At 41.1% G+C, this 15,801-nt stretch overlaps 1 protein-coding gene across 1 annotated transcript in view; it reads right to left on the bottom strand.

The window, feature by feature from the left end:
* LOC111954133 (receptor-type tyrosine-protein phosphatase delta) overlaps positions 1-15,801 on the bottom strand; it is a 612,441-nt gene that overhangs the window by 454,838 nt on the left and 141,802 nt on the right. Inside the window, exon 4 of the mRNA XM_070435959.1 lies at positions 3,696-3,719. The gene's annotated coding sequence lies outside the window, so the exon portion shown is untranslated. The remainder of the gene's footprint in view (positions 1-3,695; positions 3,720-15,801) is intronic.

Here is a 15,801-nt window from a genome sequence, read left to right as displayed (position 1 = left end):
AAAAGATACAGCTGTCCTTCCTAACTCGGTTGCCGTAGAGGAAGGAAACTGCTCAGGGAATTCACCATGAGGCCAATGGGGATTTTAAAACAGTTAAAGAGTTGAATGGTTGTGATATGAGAAAGCTGAGGATGGATCAACATCATTGTAGGTACTCCACAATAGTAACCTAAATGACAAGAGTGAAAAGAAGGAAGCCTGTACGGAATAAAAATATTCCCAAAACATGCACGATGTTTCCAAAAAGGCTCTTAAGTAATACTGCAACAAATGTGGCAAWTWTYTWTWMTTMTTGTTATGTTTGGGACAAATTCAACAACACATCACTGAGTACCACTCTTCATATTTTCAAGCATGGTGGTGGCTGCATCATGTTATGGGTCATCGGCAAGAACTAGGGAATTTTTTCGGATAAAAAGAAACAGAAGACAGCTATAAGCACAGGCAAAATCCTAGAGGAAACCTGGTCCAGTCTACTTTCCAACAGACACTGGGAGATTAATTCACCTTTCAGTAGAACAATAACCTAAAACACAAGGCCAAATATACACTGGAGTTGCTTACCAAGACYACATTGAATGTTCCTGAGTGGCCTAGTTAATTAAAGTTTTGGCTTAAATCGGCTTTAATCAATGGCAAGACATGGAAATGGCTGTCTAGCAATGATCAACAATCAACTTGACAGAGCTTGAAGTATTTAAAAAATAATAATGGGSAAATATTGTACAATCCAGATGTACAGAGCTCATAGAGACTTACCCAGAAAGACTCACAGCTGTATACGCTGCCAAAGGTGCTTCTACAAAGTGTTGACTCAGGGGTGTGAATACTATTGTAACTGGCATATTTCTGCATTTAATTTAAATAAATTMGCAAACATTTCKKAAAAAWTTTTTTCACTTTGTCATTATGGGGTATTGTGTCGATGGGTGATTTATTATTTTATTTAATCAATTTTTAATTCAGGCTGTAACACACCAAAATGTGGAATAAGTCAAGGTGTATGAACATTTTCTGAAGGCAATATATATTACATTACACTTCTGAGAAGAGACTGGAAGGTAGTTACGTCAATGAATGATCAGTTCAAAGAGGTCTGTACAGGTTAATAAGTACACGGTACATGGTAACACATCCTCAGTAACTATGCCCAAACAACATTACTACATTGTTTTGTTAGTATAAAGGGATTGCATTGTCCCAATTTTAACACAATTACATTTTGTAACTATTCAGATGATTATCATTATTAATCAATCAATTCGTGCATTATGTATTATTCTCAATATGTCACACGTGTCCAAAACACGTATCCGTAATAATGAGCAAAATGTATATTTGTCTCTAACCTTTAATCATGGAAAACAGGGRATAAATYAAGACCATTAGGCTTCCTTCCTGCTCAGTTCACCAAAGAGGACTCCTATCTTTCTGCCATAGTGGACGTGAATCTGGAGACGCAAGACCCGCAGATGCCTGGCGTGCTGTTTGACAGATTCTCAGTCTACCAGCAAGGCTCTCTGTAAATGTCCATCTGTCGGCCTCCCGCGGGTACTTATTATTCCCGGCTAGCCAGGGGTTTTCTCCTCCGAGCAGTCAGTCAGTCGCTCACTGCTGCCTGCCTCTCAAACAATGAGGGCCGAACCAGAACAGTTCTTGCAGATGCTCCGACTGGTTACCAGTGGCAGGCGGAGTGGCGTTGTTTTCAATTACACCATGAGGTGACTTCTCTCCTTAAATGTTTACATTCAAGCTTATATGGATGCTAACGCTTATTGCAGGAATGCTAATTTGAAGAGAGCATTTAACATGTACTATTAAGGGGGGCTAAGCTAAAAATAGGTTAGCATGCTATGGGAAGGTAGTGACCGTCCATTTCCAAATTTTTCTCCGTTGACCACTTCCCTCCCTCCTAGCTTGTGGATGKGGTGATTGATTTTCCCCTCTAAACAACCTTGCTGTGAGCAATAGGGGTGTTGATGGCTCATGCTGTCCAGGTTTAGGGCCCTGCTATGGGGGATTCAATCATGTATCTGACCCCTACCATACCGGTGCAGCCTTAGATTCTGTTGCTGGGCTGTATGCACCGAGGAACCAGGCTCAGTGAGTGTACCCATACTGTTCAGTCAACAGGCTAATTGTGTCATCCCAGTGAGCGATAGTCACGGCTGAGTAGATGGCTGTCTTATCTCCACTGTAGTCGATGTCTGCTCAACAGGGACCATAGTTAAAGGTTACACTACAATACTACTTCCTATTGTACTGTATGACGTGATACTCTGGAACACGAGTACAGTATCACATCATAATCTGATTATTTCTATTATATATATATATGATTTTAAACTAATATAAATAATTCAAATATATATATATATATATAGATATATATATATATATATATATATATATATATATATATATATATATATATATATATATAGATATTTTAATTATTTATGTTATACAGTCATTATCGACCATCTTTATCATGGGTGTCAATAATTGCGGACCCCAGTTGACATACTCTACAATTCAATTATATTATTTACTTCAAAATGACAGAAAATAATGACATTTGACCTTGAAAGGAATTGAAATACTTGTGGTGTGTCGCTCCTCATGATGTGACAATGACATGACACGGTCTACCGTGTTGTGGTTTATAAGTTACAATATCCTTTCGAAACACCACTTCCTTTGAAGTGTGATGCACCCACTAGCTTGAGATATTCAGTGGCCATGAACTGCATCATAATATATTTTTGGGGAGCGCAATTCTAAGATGTCCTCATAGAGCTGTCATCGCCATGGCGATCGCGCCTTCCTGTCGTGACATGGAGGTTTGTGGTAGAGAGGACAAAGGGAGCTGAGGCAGGGAACATGTTCACCACCAGTGGTGGCAGAGATAGATCTCTCTCCCTGGCCCGGGCCCCTTACTATAGTTTCTGTCTTGGGAAACAGACACCGCAGCTCCCTGCTAGAGTCAACACTGCAAGATCCTCTTTGAACAATCTGGGCCATTTGACTCTCATTTGAATACATTTCAAATTTATGGCGCAGGGCTCACAACCCGGCTGCCAGAAATAGCTAGCTTGTGTGAGTCGGCGCACTCACACGTGGGAATATGAAGGGAAGGATTGCAAAGCGTTGCATACCTTCCTGAGCAAACAGCAGGATCTACGCAGCCGCGCCCCTACTCCCTCCTTTACTTAGGCATTCAGGAAACACAGGTGGACCCCAATGAGATCCCTTAAAACATATCTCACTGTTTGCAAAAGGAAATAGCAAAATGGTATTATACTTGGAAGATGGGTTAATCTATGGACATCGGAGGGTTGGAGTTCAAACAAGAATGAATGGTGGATTGGCCACTGTGGGTGAAAATCCAGCACTTGCAGAAAGAGGCAATTATGAATATACAGTATGTATAATTAGTTAACTACATGTACTGTATATGTGAGAGAAAATAGCTGTAAGTAGCAGTAGAAGACATATTGTCCGTTAGTTTACTCCAATCGGGGGAGGGCTGGTAGGGTAAAAAAAATAAAAAAWTWAAATAAGGGGGATTAGAAATGATGCCAACAATTAATTAGATAGAAACCCAAATCTTTTTGCAAAAATAAAGCCGATCTATATATAAAAACATCTCAGTGTTGAGGATTAAGTTGAAAAAATAACAAAATGAGTCTTACCTATTGTGGAACAGTTGGTCACATCTGTAAGCAGGAGGCAGGGGAAGAATGAGAGGGGGGGGAAGGAGAAACGTCAGCAAATTACAAAGTAAACTTCAATGCAGGCTAAGGCTGTCACCGGCTCCTGAAAAATGACAGTATCCCAGACGTTGGTGCAGACTGGGGGTTAAAAATTGTCCCAGCTGTAATTTATTAAACGAGGGACATTAAAAGTCAAAGAATTCTCCCCRGAGGATCCAAAGTTTGCACAACTTGTATTAATAATTGTCAGTGTTTCCTCCAATTCGAAGGGAAGGAGATTATTTTTTTTTAAAAGGTACTGGGCAGCAGTCATCCATTACGACCAAATGTTTCACCTCTGACACCTCAACACCATCATGCACACACACACACACACACACACACACACACACACACACACACACACACACACACACACACACACACACACACACACACACACACACCACACACACACACACACACACACACACACACACACACACACACACACACACACACACACACACCACACACACACACAACACCACTTTCTCCACTCGTATGTCTTGAAAGTAATTTAGCAGGCCTTAGACATCTCTAACCCTTTGTCTGTTTTATGAAGACCTTAAGGTCATCCCACTACAATAGAAGCAGAAGCCCGTCAAGATAAATTAGTCGGATTTAGCCACATCTTCAGTTTCAATGCTGCTTTCCCTGACATTTATTTTGGCTAAGATTTATGAAGAGGACAGTTGCGCGCTTCTTGACTTCACTGTCGAACCCTTCCTGACAAGTCCGAAAAATAGATGTCCATTACCTCACTATTTTTACATCAGAAACTGGTCCCTCTACGAGTGTGCTGCTCTCAACACCTAAAGTACCAGTCAAAAGTTTGGACACACCTCCTCATTCCCGGGTTTTTCATAATTTTTTGTATTTTCTACATTGTATAATAATAGTGAAGACATCAAAACTATGAAATAACACATATGGAATCATGTAGTAACCAAAAAAGTGTATTTGAGATTCTTCAAAGTAGCCACCCTTTGCTTTGATGACAGCTTTGCACACTCTTGGCATTCTCTCAACCAGCTTCATCATGTAGTCACCTGGAATGCATATCAATTAACACATGTGCCTTGTGAAAAGTTAATTTGTGGAATTTATTTCCTTCTGAKTGTGTTTGAGCAAATCAGTTGTGTTGTGACAAGGTAGGATTGGTATACAGACGATTTGGTAAAATACCATATTATGYCAAGAACAGCTCAAATAAGCAAAGAGAAATGACAGTCCATCAATACTTTAAGACATGAAGGTCAGTCAATCCTGTAAATGTCAATAACTTTTTTTGAAAGCGTGGACACAAAAAAAAAGTGTTTGTACATTTTCAGTTAAAATGATTGAAGTAGTCCTTGTGCATAGAGTTGTATGGTTTGTTAAACTTTGAAATCAATGTTTTTTTGTTTGGTATACAATTACAGTGGAATTAACGCTAATATTCACTGCATTGACCACTACATACACCTCAATCTCCTGTTGTCAATGGAAAAATGGCAACATAGGATTGTAGTTCTCGGCTTTCCTGCCTTGTCAAAAGTTTCCATATCTTATTAAGGTTCCACACAGCGTAACTAAGACTCTGAAAGCAGCTTAACTGCTTAAAACAGGGCAAAAAATGCATCTTCCTCTCTTAGTCTTCCCTTATTCACACTGTGGGTATAAGGAGACTSACAAGAGCCTCTGTTCATCCCCATGCCTTTGTTTTCACCAATCCCCACTGGCCTAATCCACTTACTTTAGGCATGTGCTAGCTTTACTCAATTTGATTGGTGAGGCCATATATTTCTACAGGAAATCTAAGGTCTATAATCTCAATGCTGAGCAAGAAACAAAGCTCACTAATATAACACAAAACGTGTTTAATTGAGAGATKATTTTTTTATTTCTTGAAGTAAATGGTAGAGAAACAGACTTTTTCTTGTCTGTTGAGTCATCGTACGTGACTGCCCCAAAATGTGTAGCTTGTAGTTGCGTTTGGCTAAGTGGAAATAAGTATCCTGTGCTCTATCATTCTCGAAAGCTACAAAGTGAGCCTGCAGGTAGGTAGCCTAGTGGTTAGAGCGTTGGCCCAACCAAAAGGTTGCTGGATCGAATCCCCGAGCTGACAWGGTAAAAATCTGTTCCTGCTCCTGAACAAGGCGGTTAACCCACTGTTCCCCGGTAGGCCATCATTGTAAATAAGATTTTTTTCTAAACTGACTTACCTAGTTAAATAAAGGTTAAAAAATTAAAGTTGTGCAACATTTTAAAGGGCACTATTGATCTGCTATGTGCTACACCAAACTCCCAATACAGCCGGTTATCTTTCTGTCTCTGACTGGCTCTTAGGAAGTGTCTCACTTTCTGTCCCATTAAAACCCCAGGTGTTTATTTTGGGTCTGTCTTACCGCCGTGGTCCCTGAAGGTGTCCAGACGCGGTTTAGCAAGAACAGCAATAGACAGTGTGAGGATGTGTTTGAAGCAGACAGCATAGTAATGAATACCCAAGCACAAGGAGTTTGAGTCCTGTTAATTCCCCCCCTTAGCCTAAAAATAAGCCATTCCCTTGTGGGTAGCCAAACTTGGCAGTGTAGTCACATTCTCCCAGCGCAGTCAATCCCAGAAGATTCTATTCACAAAAATGCAAATAGATGCAGGGAGAAATACATTATCTGTGATAAATCATATTTCTTGAAATTTCTGCACAAAGAAAATACAGTACATCTCTGTGAGCTCAGTAAGCAATGCTTACCCACAGAACAGCTTCTGAATCTACTTTCCTTGTGAGCTGAAAAATTCTCTTAGTATTTGTTTTATTGCAACATTTACAAGCAAAGCAAAACTGTACTCCGGTCGTGTAAATTGCAATGGAAATGGCATCTTCCTTGGATCTGTTAGAGRGGTAGGCAAATAGGAGTGGGTTCAGTGTGCCTGGCATGTTGGCCTTGATATGGGTGATGACCAGCGTCTCGGAGCACTTCGTGATGACCGAGGTGAGCGCGACAGCGGCAATTTTCATTTGAGCATATCACCTTGTTTTTCTTGGGCACTGGGACGATGGTGGTCTCCTTAAAGCAGGTGGGYACTACAYCCTGGGAAACCTGATGATAAGACTAGACATGAACATTATATTTTTTTGCTAACATATGATTGGGTCCGTGGGTCGCCGGTGTGTGTGGGAGGGGGTTCCTGGTTCAGAAAAATGTAAAGACCCCTGAGGTCTAGTTCATTCAATAGCCACGTGAGAGTGACAATAGCCAACTCGTTTCCACCTAGTCTCTGTTGGTGTGTCCTCTTAAACCCATTGATTTATTTCCGTTCATCAGTGGGTCAGGCTTTTAATTCAATTGCTGGGCCTGTTCCTCTAAAATATGTGTTGGCTGCTGCTGCATGAGTGGTTGCTAATTGGAAACAAAAAGCAATGAACACAACGGAAAGCCTTGCCAAGCCACTATTACACCGACCACCGGCGTCTCATGTTGTTCAATTACGCCACGACGAAAGAGCTGCTGTTTGCACCATGTCACTATTTAACCTATTCAACAAAGTGGAATGGGAGCAGCTGTTTATTTTACAGCGCTATATAATGACCTGAAATGGCTTGCTATTAAAACATCTAGCCCAGAGAGTAGAGAGAGGAGGAGAGCCCAAAATGGTTTAATGTACTGCAGCCTTCCTTTCATCATATCCACTGCTAATATCTGGCCCCCCTCCATAGATGCCATGTTAACACTCTTTCTATTTGTGTGTCTGATAAGGGACATAAAGGAAGTGTTAGAAGCGACAGTACAGCTGGTCCAAGCTCAGACAGACTCGAGCTTCGAGAAGTTTACATGAACCGACGAGGGAGCCAAAAGAGTTTAGCCAAAGTTTTCYGGGTCTTTCAAGAACATTTTGTCAACTATTTGACTTCAACTTCAAGTATTTAATGAATGACGCACAAGTAGGGCTGTTGCGGTGACTGTATTACTGCCACACAGGCAGTCATGAGTCATGACCGCAGTAAAATTCCACGTGACCGTTGAGTCCCGGTAATCTCCTCTCCTGTGCACTCTGGACATGCGTTGGTAGTACCCAATTCGCTAACGACCACCAGGTCGCTAATGGCCTGATCCTCAGCGCTCTATTGTCCCTCTAACCCACAGCTGTCAAACTCATTCCACAGAGGGCTGAGTACCTCCCTTATACTTGATTGATGAATTAAGGTCACTGATTAGTAAGGAACTCCCCTCACCTGGTTGTCAAGGGCTTAATATAGTATATATATATATTATAAATACAGTAAAAACAGGAGAAAATAGGCCCTCCATGGAATGAGTTTGACACCCCTGCTTTAACCACTCTGACATCAATGCAAATACAATTGAAAATKACATCAAACACTTATCATCAAAACATTATGTGCTTTTAAAACTCACCTCACTGTGATTGATCAATTTGAAGAAAGAAGTTCAACAGTTGAAACTGAGTGGAAAACATGGTCACTGTGGATGTTGTTTCAAATTCTAGCGCAACGAAATGGACAGCGCTTTCTAAGGGGATGAATTCAAAACACCCATACGCATATTGGAGCTTACGCCTATGCATAGGCCTATATATGACCCCAAGCCGCCCCCAAAAAACTGAATTAAAATAATAATTGTGCTGTTATACAATACATAGCCTACCACATATTACACATGGCAGAAAAACATAAAATAAAACTGATTTAAGATGTCTTTGGTACATAATTGGTCTAGCATATACTCCAAAATTAAACAAATTCTAGTACTCGCCTTTGAGTGTGGACTGGTWACCTTATGTGACACTCCAAACTTCCTATCCACGTATTGGCCTAGGCGATGCTGTTGGTTCATTGATCGCACAGGGCGSCTTACAGAGTTAGCATACAATTAAAGTGAATTTGTATTTGAATAKCCTAGTAATAGGGCATTTTTAATTGGCTGACACATTACKTTAACAGAATATCTCATGACGTAGAGGAGCTGTGAAAACATGTTACTATCAATGCTCCCGAAAAGATTTCACTTGGTTTCCCAAATAAAGCATTGGGTTGAAGCAGGAACATGGGTTGAAGAGCACATGGCATATAGGGGTAATGGACGGAATATCCCCTATCGCTCTCGAGAGCATGCTCCTCAAAACAGTGGTTGATGAGTGGAGTGAAATAAGCGTTAATATAAGCCCAAACATTTCTATATGCAATAGAAAGCAGAGTTTTGATGGTTGCCAGTAAAAAGAGGTGGTAAGCAAATGCTTCGCTATAAAACTGAAGTAGCCTACCCGGCATCATTGAAAAACTAACTGGTGGGAAAGCGGTCTCCATTTTCTATTCGAGTGCAAACGGATGTCATTTTCCCCCTGCCGCTGTTCCTGCCCATTTGATAATGGGCCATTCTAAATGAAAACTATCGGAACAAAAATATAAACGCAAAATMTAAAGTGTTAAATAAAATATCTCCGAAATGTTACATTTGCACAAAAAGCTTATTTCACTCAAATGTTATTTACATCGATGTTATTCAGCAATTCTCCTTTGCCAAGATAATCCATCCACCTGAAAGGTGTGGCATATCAAGAAGCTGATTAAACAGCATGATCATTACACAGGTGCAACTTTGGCTGGGGACTACAATGCCTCAGATGCCTCAAGTTTTGAGGGAGCATGCAATTGGCATACTGACTGCAGGAATATCCACCAGAGTTGTTGCCAGAGAATTTAATGTTAATTTCTCTACCATAAGCCGCCTCCAACATCATTTTAGAGATTTTGGCAGTACGTCCAACCGGCCTCACAAACATAGACCATGTGTAACCACGCCAGCCCAGGACCTCCACATCTTGCTTCTTCACCTGCGGGATCATCTGAGACCAGCCACCTGGAGAGCTCATGAAACAGAGGAGTATATCTGTCTGTAATAAAGCCCTTTTGTAGGGAAAAACTCATTTTGATTGGCTGGGCCTGGCTCCCCAGTGTGTGGGCCCATGCCCTCCCAGGCCCACCCAAGGCTGCATCCCTGCCCAGTCATGTGAAATCCATAGATTAGGGCCGAATGAATGTATTTAAATTAACTGATTTCCTTATATGAACTGTAACTCAGTAAACTCGTTAAAATTGTTGCGTTTATATTTTTGTTCAGTCTAATTTTACATATTCGTAAAGACAAGATTCATTTGAGAAGTCTGATGGGTGAACTTTCTCAAATCATCAATAGCCTAGTCGCATCATGTAGCCCATGATTTCTAAGACATTCTAAGGTTTGTATCATTCACAACTAAAGATGCCAAGTAACTCTAAATCTAGTGTGTAGGACCTGTTTCAAATGATCACTTTTAAGTTCAACATAGCCACTTCGCTCCGCAATTGGAAAAATATATTTTCAATTTTATTCAGCAAAGTTCAATTATATTCTTCTTACTATAAAAATAATATAATATAAATAATAAGCATATCTTGTCAGCTAAAAAAACAAGCCTACAGCCTATGGCATGGAGCATAGCCAGAAATCATGCAGTAGGCCAACTCATATTCTGTTCTTCTGAAATACATTCTCTTCAAATCATAATATATCTAGACCTGACTAAAATAAATCATGGAMTTATTGTGATGGTGTCTACTAAATTGATGTATTAGACTTTTTCAATGTAGACGTTCCAAACGTGCGTATCAGCGGCGTGTATGGCCTCGAGATGCTAAACGTGTTTATTTTAATTAAAGGCCAATTACCGTCAGACCGGCAGGCTTTTGCATGACAATAACTGTCTGACAAAATGTAATGACCGCCACAGCCCTACGCACAAGAGCAGATAACTCAAACTCAATCAGCTGTTGTCAGATCAGCTTGGTCCAGTTTAACGGTGACTGAGGCATGACAGTACAGCAGGCACTGAAGCAGATGTGGCATTCTGTCAGCAGCTGTTCTGGGGTTTGCGAATACACCGGTACAACACGGTATCTCTATAAAAGCATTGAACAACCTATATCTGGATACATGAGTTACAATAAATGTCAAGCTACGGTAGACCCAAACAACTGAACATGATTGTCAATTGATCTGATAGTCACATCCCCGCGCACAAGCAAACTCAATAATTGTCTAAATGTATTTAACACAGTATATTCACGTTGAGTTGAAGTACTGCAAATCCAATACATATTAAAATACTGTTGATTGAGACATTTTGTTTCCCTGKACCAAGGGATTTTAACATCATGTCCTGTGTATTTGGAACTATTCCCASATCCTCAACCAGAGCAGATGGTACATAAACAAACACAAAAGTGAAAGCTGAAGTCGAAAATAAAACTCTCATGGTCTGCTTTGTTTTCCAAGGGCCATACTGTAGCCATTTCCTTGTACACGGAAATAAAGCGCTGAACCACTTTTCAAAATGCAGCTTTCTTTTTTTCATACTGCTGCTGCGGCTGCTTGGCAGACCTTGATGAGGGATCAGAAGGGAGATATCAGAGGCCTCTGGCTCCTCAGTGAAATCTGACCCGGAGTTCGGCAAACGGAGAACGATAAAGAGTCAGCCTCTTGCTCGAGGAAGGGAAGAAAAACGAAAGAAAATGAAAAAAAAAGAGAAAGGCTGTAGATCTGACGCCTCTGGCAGCGTGGGGCAGGCCTGTCCCTTCAGATGATGTGTTTGAGTAGGGGGCATCCCCGCGGGGTTTTGTGTGATGGGTTGGCGATTGGCACCATCAAGGCCTTGCCCAGATGCTTAAGGACCCTAAAGTGCCTTCTTCAAGTGTTGAGGAAAGGGTGAAAAAGCTTAGGCCTTTCTAAACAAAACATGGCAAAAGTTCAGGGACCTACAGTATCTATACAGAGACTATTCAGAAAAGACACATGGCATTTGACTACACACACCACGGCTATATATTTAAGTTCATGACCCTGTCAGTCATCAAGATTGTCAAAATACCCTTATAAATATGTAATAAACACTATTAGCACTTTACCAAACCCTATTAACACAATGGGCCTTTTCATCATCACAACCAACAGATAATTAGGGAAAATTAGCAAACAACGTAGCACGTGATCCAAACATGTATATTGCTTTTTAATTGCTTTCCTGTGCTACCTGTGTGGAGGCACAGCCAAGGCCAGGTGTAGTCATTACCATGGGACAGATGGATCAACAGAAGCACCACACTACACCGTGCTCCCTCGTCAGCCAGCGTGGTGGCAGCCATATGCACTCATCATTAAAAATGACCTTTGACCCGGGAGCGGAGCACTCAGTGGCTGTCACTCTAATCGGGATAATTAACACTGGCTTTTTAGCAGCGTTTTTTGTTGCTGTTGTTATTCACGCAAATTGTTTTTCCCTGTTGGCAGAACTTTTCAAYCAGACATAATGTGTGTGCGTGTGTCTGTTTGTCCAAGAGTCTATGTGTACTCTGACTGTCTCTCTGGGCTTGTGAGTGTGTGTGTGTGTGTGACTACAGTGCCAGCTGAGCTGAAGGTTAGCCGCTCCTTTTAATATTGCCAATGCGGCTCCTTTGAAAATTCATTAAAGTGCTTCGACCCCTCTGCCATCTGGGTGTGCGAGAGGCAGGGGAACAGCTCTGAGAAATTCTTACAGAGGGACGGGCAGAGCGGCCCTTAGACACACACAGAAACACACACACTGTCAACCCTTAGACAAACACACACACACACACACGATGAATGGCCACTGATGTGCTACTCTGTGTGCTATTTATTTGTTCTTCAACCTTATCTAAAGGTTGGTCCAAAATGAGAGTCAGGGAAAGATTATTGGGTGGTGAGGCGTGTGCCAAATACTGATTGCAGATGGAATGTTAAGTAGCWTTAGAGTGTAGAACTTAGAGTGTACCATTACCTAAATGCTAACTAGAAAGTATTGTGCTTAGAGCTTTAATTAGCAAATACGTTCACCTTGCTGATGCAAGGAGTCTAAGTGATTATCTACAGTGTCTTCAGAAAGTTTCCATTCCCCTTGAATTAGTCCACATTTTGTTGTGTTACAGCCTGAATTGAAAATGATTCAAAATATTTTTCCCTCACCCATCTACACACAATACATCATAAAGACAAAGTGAAAACATGTTTTTTGGGTGGCAAATTTATTCAAAATGAAATACAGAAATATCTCATTTCCATAAATATTCACACCCCTGAGTTTGCACCCCTGTTAGAATCACTTTTGGCTGTGATTAGAGCTGTGTGTCTCTAAGAGCTTTGCACACCTAGAATGTACAATATTTCCACATTATTCCTTAAAAAATTATTCTAGCTCTGTCAAGTTGGTTGTTGATCATTGCTAGACAGCCATTTTCAAGTCTTGCCATAGATTTTCAAGCCGATTTAAGTCAAAACTGTAACTAGGCCACTCAGGAACATTCAATGTCGTCTTGGTAAGCAACTCCAGTGTATATTTGGCCTTCTGTTGTAGGTTATTGTCCTGCTGAAAGGTGCATTTGTCTTCTGGTGTCTTTTGGAAAGCAGACTGAACCAGGATGTTCCTCTATAATGTTGCCTGTGCTTAGCTCTATACCGTTTATTTTTATAAAAACAAAAACCTATGGGTTTGGAAGGTCACCACCACACGCGCAGTGTGCGGGGCGATGGGACGAAAGGGGTATCAGAGGTATGCACCGACGCTACGTCGAAATACCCGAGTCCATTTGCAAACCAACAAGTTTAAATGAAGCATAAGCCTTGAACCACAGTATGCCAAAGGCATATTGATATTTGAGAGAGACATACAATAAGGCATAAAGTGATTTGCAGAGTCTTGATGGGAGAGCTTGGCTAGCAACATACAGGTTAAAGATAGACAGAGCAATAACAGGAGTGCTAGTCTAAACATAGCAACAGACAGAGTAAAAAATGGCGACCGGCTAGGCAAGAGAGGGGGTCGGATTACTACACACAGATCCTGAGTTAAGCAAGAGATCGACAGATAAAACACAAATAAACAGAGTGGATGTACCGTGAAATTACATGGAACAGTCAAGCATGCATCGCTATGTAGGACCAAAGTGTATCATTAGTGCGCAGGGGGCAGCAGTCAGAGTGGAAGCAGAGGAGGCCTCCCCTAAGCTAGCACCGGCGGCGTACAGAAATTGTTCGATAGACCTGTTCAGAAAGCAGCCGATATGCTCAAGACAGCTAACGATTAGCGGGCCCGCAGTTAGCATATGGGCGTTTCAGGGTTACGCACGTTCGACAGACTCGGAGGGGCCAGTTGACTAACTCGCTCGGGCAAAGATAACGTCGGTAATCCCCGCAGTCGTGAAGGCCGGTGGGGGCTCCGCATGCGGCGAGTAAAACGGGTCCGGTAGGTGATTGGTTAGCCTTAGGAAAGTGGCCTGATGGAACTCTTCAGCTGGCTAGCTCCCGGGATAATTGTGTTGTTCCGGAAATTGATGTTAGTAATAGGTCACTCGGATAGCAGCTAGTTTAGCGTGAAATTAATGGACAGTCCAAGCAGGCATCGCTAATGTAGCCAGGTGATCATGAGTGTCCAGGGCAGCCGTAGATGGATAAAGTGAGGCCTCCACTAAGCTAGCCCACGGTGTAAAAATATGTTCGAATAGACCTTTAAGGGTAGCAGCCGATAATGCTCATAGACAGCTCTAACGATTAGCGAGGCGCCAGTTAGCAATATGGGGCGTTCATAGGTTACGTCGAGATGGAGGGGCCCAGTTGAAAATAACTCCCCTCGTGGCAGATAACGTCGTGTATCCCAGTCGTGAAGAACTGTTGGCCTGTGCTTAGCTCTTATACCGTTGATTTTATAAAAACAAAAACCTCCTAGTCGTGCCGATTACAAAACATACCCATAACATGATGCAGCCACCAACCATGCTTGAAAATATTATGAGTGGTACTCCGTATGTGTTGTGTTGGATATGCCTTAAACCATAACGCTTTGTATTCAGGCATAAAGTTAATTTCTTTGCCACATGTTTAGCAGTTTTACTTTATTGCCTTATGCAAACAGGATGCATGTTTTGGGAATATTTTTATTCAGTACAGGTTCCTTCTTTTCACTCCGTCATCTAGTTAGTATTGTGGATTAACTAGAATGTGTACTTTACAAATAATGTATGTGTGGGGGACAAGAAGATGAGGTAGTCATTCACAAATCATGTTGAACACTGTTATTGCACACAGTGAAGTCCATGCAACTTATTTATGTGACTTGTTAAGCACATTTTTACTCAATGAACTTATTTTGGCTTGTCATAAGACAAAGGGGTTGAAATACTTTACTTATTGACTCAGAAATTTCAGCTTTTTCATTTTTTAATTAATTTGACAATTCCTAAAACATAATCCACTTGACATTAACGGGGGGTAATTGTGTGTAGTCAAGTGACAACACCAAATCTCAATTAATTAAATCAATTTTACAAATCAGGCCGTAACACAACAAAATGTAGAAAATGCAGGGGTGTGAACTATTTCCTGAAGCCACTGTATGTTAAACCCAAAAATTGAACCTAAAATCAGGGCTGGGACAAAAGGAAGTTGTCAGTTGTGCACAACAATGGAACAAATACATGAACAAACACTTGTTTTTGACTGAAACAGACATACAACCCTCAACAGAATATGTGTGTCTAAGATGAAGAGACAACTACATTACATTGACTATCCAAAGCATGTAAAGATGTACCTTACAAAGAAAAGCTGCCAGATCAACATCCAGTGTTGGTTGATTATTGATTTAGTCAACTAATATGCATTTTTTACAATGGAAAGAATCCACTACAGTTAGCATCTGACTATTATCTACAAGTATATAATCTTGTAGTTTCAAAATGCTATGTGTTATATCACCATACTAGCTACTAGTTAGAATCGTTGCTATGCATTATAGCACCAATACTAGCTACTTGTTAGCATCACTCTATTGTGTTGTGCTGTACTCATCTCCATCACAGTAATCCCTCAATAGAAGCAACATCAGCTCCACTTGTTATACTCTGTAATCGCTTTCTCCTACACCTGATTCTCGTCTTCATGAACTCACTCTTCTGGCATTATTGCTGTTTGATTTGGATATATGGGCGGCAGGTAGC

This window comes from Salvelinus sp. IW2-2015, linkage group LG3 (genome assembly GCF_002910315.2).
Source record: "Salvelinus sp. IW2-2015 linkage group LG3, ASM291031v2, whole genome shotgun sequence".
In the NCBI taxonomy this organism is placed as follows: Eukaryota; Metazoa; Chordata; class Actinopteri; order Salmoniformes; family Salmonidae; genus Salvelinus; species Salvelinus sp. IW2-2015.
The sequence above is the reverse complement of the archived record's forward strand: the minus strand, read 5'-3'. Positions and strand labels throughout refer to the sequence as shown.